The sequence below is a fragment of the Argiope bruennichi genome, chromosome 3, assembly GCF_947563725.1.
Source record: "Argiope bruennichi chromosome 3, qqArgBrue1.1, whole genome shotgun sequence".
Taxonomy (NCBI): Eukaryota; Metazoa; Arthropoda; class Arachnida; order Araneae; family Araneidae; genus Argiope; species Argiope bruennichi.
In genome coordinates this window covers 3,848,530-3,856,890 of record NC_079153.1, presented here as the reverse complement: position 1 = coordinate 3,856,890, position 8,361 = coordinate 3,848,530, and positions in this window count along the sequence as shown.

Below are 8,361 nucleotides of genomic sequence, written 5' to 3'. Positions count from 1 at the left end.
ATCATAAAATCCAACTTTCTTGATTGTTGAATTTTAAATCGATACATAGTCAGTCAGTTATGTTAAAAATTCATCTTAATCATTTTCTTATACAACCTACACTTTTAATACTCTTTCCTCTTCCCTAATTAAAAACTGTAATTTTTCGATCTGAACCAAATGGTTTAAATTTCGGTACAATGAACTAAATTCACGTTATGATACCGGTTACCAAATTTCATCATCTAGTTGATTCCTTAGTTGTTGGTTTTTTAACATATAGATGAGAACAAATTATAGAATGTGTCTGAAATTCGTTACATATATACAATTTTAGAATAAAAAGAAAACACTAAATTTCGCTTGTCTAATTCATCCTGCTTTGGTATATCGTACGCACATGCAAACATATTACTCTTTTTTTGGACACAAGGAAGACTAAAAAGAGATATTCATCAAAATATTGAGATTGAAATTTTGATGTTTACAATAAGCTTTCTTTCATTTTTTTAATACCGAAAAAGTAAAATAAAGTTTAAAAAAAGTTGTTAAAAGGAAAAAAAAATCTAGATGCTAAAAAAAAAAAAATTTTTTTTGTAGCTTAAAAAACACTTTTCAGCTTAGTATCAAACACGAATAGTTTTCTATTTTATAATTCATACCCACATGTTATGTTTTAATATTTTTATTAATTTCTTCTAATGCAATATAAAAAAAAGTATATAAAAATAAAAATTGCGATGGTTCTTCTTTTATATTCTGCATCTAACTTACTATATACAGAACTCCAGCAATCTATCCCTATATAAATTTTCAGTCTAAATTATATGCCTACAATTCAGATTTGTCCCTACCTTCTTTAACTAAGCGCTTTAATTTTTTTCGATTTAGCTTTTGTCGCTTCTATGTCGAATATTTTATACTATTTTATAGGATTTTTTAAAAACCCGAAAAATTGCTACAAATTACACAATACGTTCAGGGATTTAAATCATTTAACAGTCTTATTTTTTGATCCCTGAAACCATAAATAGAGCCTATATTGCACCTTAATAATATGAATGAAATAAATGATTGAAATAGATTTCTTGGAGATGTAAAATTGTGAAAAATAAGTCTTTTCTCTCTGTGGAAATTCTGTTGCACAATTCATCTGGTGTATAATTTACTTTCACTTAATTCACCATCCAAGTGCCCCTTCAAGTGGTTTGGATGGTAAATTAAGTCCAAGCCTTACTGTCTGTTGCTTACAGTAAGGCTTGGACTTCATTACTCACTGTCACTTACACTAAGCCGTGACCTTACTGTCTTATTTTGCCCTCAGTTTCATTCAAAGTTGAGCGATACTATATCGACCTAATACTTTATATCAGATGGATTCAAAATATCAATTACACAAAATTCATATCGAATACAAAACTGTATCTGATTAAGAGTATCAGGTATACAGTATCAGCGATATTATGTGATGAATTTTTTAAATTATACACAGGGTGACCATAATTAAACGGCCCTATTTTAAAGTTGTCGTCAAACGAAAAATGAAGTTATGAACATTTGAGACTGATTTTTTAATTAGATTTCACCATATTAAAAAAATAGCTCTCAATTTCGCTGTCTGATGGCGAATTTTAATAAATTAAACATTTGCGACTGGTTCTTTAATTATATTTCATCACCTCTTTACTCATAGTTCAATCTCATACTATAACTTTGAAACACCTTCCCTGTTATGCTTTCGACCACAACTGACAATGAAGATACTCAAGCTCTCTGTTATCAACAGCAATTTACAAAAAAAAAAAAAAAAAAAAAATTGTAACAGTCATTTTGAAGGAAAACAAGAGAATAACATAACATTTAAGAAGTTAAAAGTCACTCGATGCAGGCACTCGAGTGCCTTTACGAAATTTATCTTCGGATGTACGAGCAATTGTGAAACACAAGGTCTCTTTACGAAGTATTGTTCAACGATTGCAATCATTTGTAAAATTTTCAATAACTAATTTTCGAGGGTCATATCTAAATGAAAGAAAGATGGAGAAGAAATAAACACATAAGTTTTGGTCCTAGTCACGAAGCAGTTGTTGTACATCCTAGAAATTCTTTTGGGGATTTGGTTTTCAATGTTCCCACTAATGTTAATCAGAATGACTATGTTTACTGAATGTTAAATTGTTTTACCAAAACGATCATTCAGAAATAGTTACTCCACAGAAATATTAGAAATTGAAAGAAATTTGAAAAGGTCTATTACTGGTAAAAATATTCGATTAATGGTAGCCAAATTTAGAGAAACAGGTTCTTTATTGTTTGTTTTTAAAAAGCAAGAAAATCTATTTCCGAGAAGCTATAAAGAAGGTTAGGCTTCAGGTGAAAGAGGACAAGTTTCCAACGTAAAAGCAATTAGTACCAGTATTCGGGGTTTGGCAGAAGAATTGGACATGCTCTGTTCAACTGTTCAGAATATTATGTGCAGTTTTCACCGGTATTATTTGTACAATCTTCGATTGCGCAGAGGTCTAACAATCTTCGACTGCGTTACATGATTTCGAGACGCGACCTCGGTTCTCACTTCAGTTTCTTGCTAGCTCAGAGATTGATTCTGAATGGTTTCTGAAAATCCCCTGGAAGGACGAAACGCACTTTCATTCAGAAGGTTTCATGAATACTCACATCTGCTGAATTTGTGAACTAGAAAATCCACATTCAATCTTACAGATTTTGTTGCAGCCGCCTAAAGTAGCTATATGATTTGAGTTTACTTGATCATTTATAATTGATCATCATTATTCATTGAGTTTACTTGATCATTATTTGATCGACCCATATTTCTACAAGGAATTAAACACTAGAGTTCCAATAACTTGCTAGATCAGCAAGCAGCAGAATGCAATATTGTTATAGAAAAAAAATATTCTGGATCTGCAAGCACGTCAGTGTCTTTCACACATATTTTTTATGCTAAATGGAGGTCGGCCACATACTGACTCTTGTGTTAAAGACCTCCTGGAAAATCCCTTCAAAGAGGAATATGCCATCAGTCGTTTCCCCTCAATCCATACCTACGTAGACCTCAATCCATAATACATTTGGCTTTGGGAATATTTGAAGCAGCTGGTAAATCGTGATGATTCAAGCACTTGACTTGATATTAAAAACATCATTTCATGGCGCATTCATAGTATTTCGCAAAATACACTACAATCAAATGTGAAACATACCATCTGATGATCGCATTCCATATGGTAATTGAAAAAGATGGCCAACATAAGCATGTTTTGTTTTAAAAATTTGTAAATTACCATAAATATGTGCTAAATGTGTAATTCATTTAAAAAAATTACCCTCTACTTGCAAAATTTTGAACTAATTAAAAAAATTTATTTAATTTTTTTTAAATTTCTTTCAAACAGATTCCCATTCGTTTATAACATATGTATTTCGAACATATATATTTCGTTAGACAACTTAAAAATGCAGTCATTAACTTAATGACACCTCCAGATATTACTGCCTTTTATCTCATCTAACGAACCGCATAATGATGAAATATTTCCGAAGAAACGAAATCTCAATTCGGAATCATATTCCTATCATTATCAGTAACCAATCTCGGCGCAAGTGCAAGAATTCTTATGTGTCGAGTACTTTATTTCACTCCGACAAGAAAAGAATCGATTAAAGACTATATTAGGTATAAAAGTATCCGGTACAGTTGATATCGGTATCAACTTGTGCATATCAACCCTCATTTCATAGAAAAGTGCGTTTTTGTTAGAAAAGTTATCTCTTATCATATACGAAGATCTGCTCATAGTGGTATGATGATCATGTGTTTAAATCCTCTCATCATTGAATAATCGGCTCCTATATACACACATTGACAGGAGTGTGCCGTGATTTAATCAATTTATTTATCTTTATCTCATTTATCATTGCTAATGACGAATTCAAGATTGTCTAAGCTACCGAAATTCAAGTAAATTTTATTATTATTTATTAAAATTATTTGTTCATAACAATGCTTTAAATTACGTTATATGTGAGAAAATATCTCTATTTTAATTTTTAACCAAAAGCTGGAGCAGTATGGACAAATTTGGCTTTGGTGATAAAGACTTTTTTAATCTGAAACAAAATCGTAGAAAAAAATCTTTGTGAAAAACAAATATCAAATTATAATTGATGAATGATTCTAGACAAAAATCAGACTTGGTAAACCAGAACTTGGCATGATGAAAAGCATGAATAAGTATAGAGCTGCTTGAATCAGGATAAAAGAGATGACTATCACCTTCGGTAAAAGTTTTTTTTTTTTTTACCGCATTTTTTCCATTTCTGCCTCGTTATGCACGACAGGAATGTCACTGAAGTTTATCAGTAAGGATTTAGAATTAATGAATATATTTAAGGCAGTTTTATTTTTATTTGGTTCTTATTTGTTTACAGAGTGCGGCAACGTCACTGATGAAGCCATTCAAGCATTTTTTAATTTCATTTACTTTATTAATATTTAAATTTCTTAGTATGATTATAATCTTTTTTTCTTGAATACTTTTGCTTTAATTATCGACAGAAAGATATAGCAAAACATTTCGAGATTAGAGGAAGCATTTTTCTAGCATGTTCCTAGTTTCATCGTATGTAACTAAAATAATTAAAGAGCGTAAGACAAAAAAAAAAGAATTAAAAATTAAAATTAGTTATAGAATTTTTTCCCCTTCAAATTCGTGTAAAAAAATTCAGACATTCTTCCGAAAATATGCCTCATGAAAAGTATTGCTTACCAATTCTGTTTTCTGCTTAGAGTTATTAGTATTTACTTATTACTTAGAACTTGTTTCAGTACAATTTTTCTGTAATTATAATAAATTTCTTTCATTTAATTTGGTGCACAATCTGCAAGGATGCTTTGCTTGTATTATTATGATAAAATTCAAGTTATTTTCATGAACCCATTAAACCAATGAATCCCATACTTTTTCCAATATTAAAATAAGATTCAAAAATTGCTTACTTTGAACAATGACTCGAGGCTGAAATTTCATTTCTGTTTTTATTTTGTATACATATAGTTTTGATCATTCACGAGCAGTCATTTATTGTAGTGTGATCCTATTAAATTGATATTTTTCAGTCTATTGCACCAAAGCGGAATTTTAAATAAATGCATCCCGTACCAATAGCTTAACTCCCACTAAAAGTAATATTCCGGACAGACAATCTGGAGTCAAAGGTGCCTACTTAAAAATAAAATTGAAATAGTTTTAGTTGATCTCTACAAAAATGTAATTATATTTTTACTTATTTCAACTAAAAAGGATCCGATTTAAAAGCCATTGCACTTATTGCAGCTTAAATGGCATGACGTCATCACGGCATTAGACATTATGCTTTTAAATGACATGAATTGTATGCTTCTCACTTGGTTACTATGTCACGTGAATTGATTCCATTAGAATTTATTCAATGCTTGAAATATGCGTTTATGGTTTTTATAATGATATCTGGTATAAACATGAAAAAATGCAATCCTTTGTGGTACTCCTTTAGGAAATAAAATAAAATTTTAAAAATATTAGTTTGAAGACTAATTTTAATATATATATATATATATATATATTGAATTCAATGAATTTAACTTCTCAATTTCTCATTGAACAGATAGATTGATATCTGTTCCAAAACCAACATTTTTCTTTTAAGTTACTTGCTCCATTTCAATGCTGCGCCATCTTGCAAATAATGCATCTTACTAAGTAGAATGATAATATAAGCATATCCTGCTTACTGTTGCTGTCATTTCAATTTCTCATCTAATTTAACACGAATACATTAAGTCTATTATCTATTCTTTAATGCATTTCATTAGCAGCCACTCCGTGATTGAATGAATATGTGATAGGAAAGGGAGGAAAATGCACACAATGATAGAAAAAAAGAAGCTCCAGTTTGAAGAAGTACTTAAAAATACGCGGCTTTAACGCGTTTGAAAGAAGTAAGAAAAATACGAGGAAAAATACTTAGAGGTGATTTTTACAAAGTGTGGGATACAGGATCATCCGTTCATTGTTCTCCTTCAAAATTTCATATTGTTCTCAACGTGTCACAATGACGGAAAATTGATTATTTGAGATAGCTATTCTAACGGTAGTCAAGTTATAGTTTCAATTTAAGTGATGAGAAATTATTCTTGGATATAACCTATTGTTCTTTGAAAAAGAAACGATTTTTAATCAGATAATGAAACATTTTTTTTTTGTGCAATTCAAAAGTAAATGGAAAATGGACGATTTAATAAATTTTACCCTCAAATTTTTTAATTAATTTCTTTATTATAAAACAATTGACAATGAATACATATTTATTTGATAATTGCTTAAGAAAACACTTTATTTTTAAAATGTAATTAGCTTGTAACTTGCATATTTAAAACTTAAATAATTTATATTTTTTTCATTATTAAACACAAAAAAATGAGTGCATTTTTTGCAAATAGATTCCAATTCATGAGAAATTTTGCACAAACTGTTCTACCACACACACACATTTGTCTTTTTCTATTTTATTTCTGTTTTAATTAATTTTTTTGTTATGCATTATGCAGACAGACAACGAGAAATTGATTAAAGAAACTCTTTTTCAGATATAACAAAAAAGTTTTACTCTACAAAAATTTTAAGATTTTTTTTTAAAATTAAACATTGCAAAAAAATTTCATGCAAAATTTTTCCAAGATTAATTGTTGCATTGTACATAGAAAATGGCTCATTTTATAATAGTGGTTTCGATAAACACAAAATGCCATTGGGGTATTAAAGTCATAATTAGATCACCAATAAACAATCTCATGCATGTGCAGATGAGAAACGGGTGGGTAACAAATTATTGCTTCATTTGTATTCCATTTATTCAAAATTATTTTAATATTTTTATGTTTGATCATGAATAAAAAGCAATTAATAAATAATAAATGAAGAAATTACATAAAATTGTTTATTGTTAAACTGGATAGTTTATTGAAAGCGTAATCGATCGATCAAAAGTTCTTCGGTTATTTTTATGGCAGACAAAATTCAAAAATCGTTTTTTATACTTTGGAGATATATCCCTCTAAGTTTTCCTTCTTTTTATGTTTATATTTATATAATAAAATTCTTTTTAAAAATAATTTAACAATTAAATTTTCTTTAATGAGGTCCCACATTAGTTTCTTTTTATATCAATAGATGGCAGCAGGATCATCTCATCCGTGTTATCAATTAAATGGGTTCGAAGATTTCAATATGCATAATAAAAAATAATTATCTGACCTTAAGCCATACTACATCCAGAAAAATTGAAATAAGAAATTAAATTCAGATTTCTTAAACTGTTCTGGTATCGACTCCTTTTCAGCACTTCAAAAAAACTGTCTACCAAAATAGCATAAGTGTAAAATAAAACCTTAATTTTAAAATGAATTTAATAAAAATTTGATTTAAGAGAAATGAATATTAAAGAAAATGTGCATTTCAAGAGGTAGATTTCTAAATTATTCTTTCAGGATGCGAAAAGTGTAATTTTAATATTGTTTAACAATATCTGTCTGTACAAATTTGATAAAGAAACCGATTTCCAACTCAAGTTCAATATTCAGGCAGAAAGTCTGCATAGGATCTTCTGCAGACTGAAATTCCACCTGGTCTTTTGGACAAATTTTATTGCTATGATTTTGAATAAAAAAATTTATTAATTAGGTTGCTATTAGTTGATCCAACCTACGGCTTGCAAAGTGATCATATGATTGATTTCTTTTAAATATCTACAAGCTGATATATACAAAGGTGATTTAGATAACTCCTTTTCAAATATGAAATAAATTTTTTAAGTGCTTACAACATTTTTAACCTAATAATAAAAAAGTATTCCATATCGGTATCTTCCCTTGGTTCATTTCCCACCATGCCGCTGAATACTCAGCCAGCTGCTGAAATTTTATTTTTTTCTTTCCCCATCTATAGTATAGTTTGCCATAATTCGAAGAGTCATTCTTTTCTTACTGATATCTGTGTGCCTGTCCACATAATGCTTCTTGCTTTCTACTCAAAGGGTCCCGCTTCTTTAGCAACAGGCTTAAGTAATTTTGAAGGATCTTACATATTCATTATTATCGTTAAAAAATTTATGAAGCTCAAATGAGCCGATACTTAGAGATATGAAATTTCTTATTTCCTGATACAATTCCACTTTTTCATTTAATTAATCCTAGACTAGCTTTGTAAAATTGCCTTAATCAACAAGTTCTCACACTCCAATTGAAGGGATAAACATCTGTAATTCTAAGCAAATCCTTTTAAAAGATACCTATAATTAATTCACTTACCTAAATCGACACGT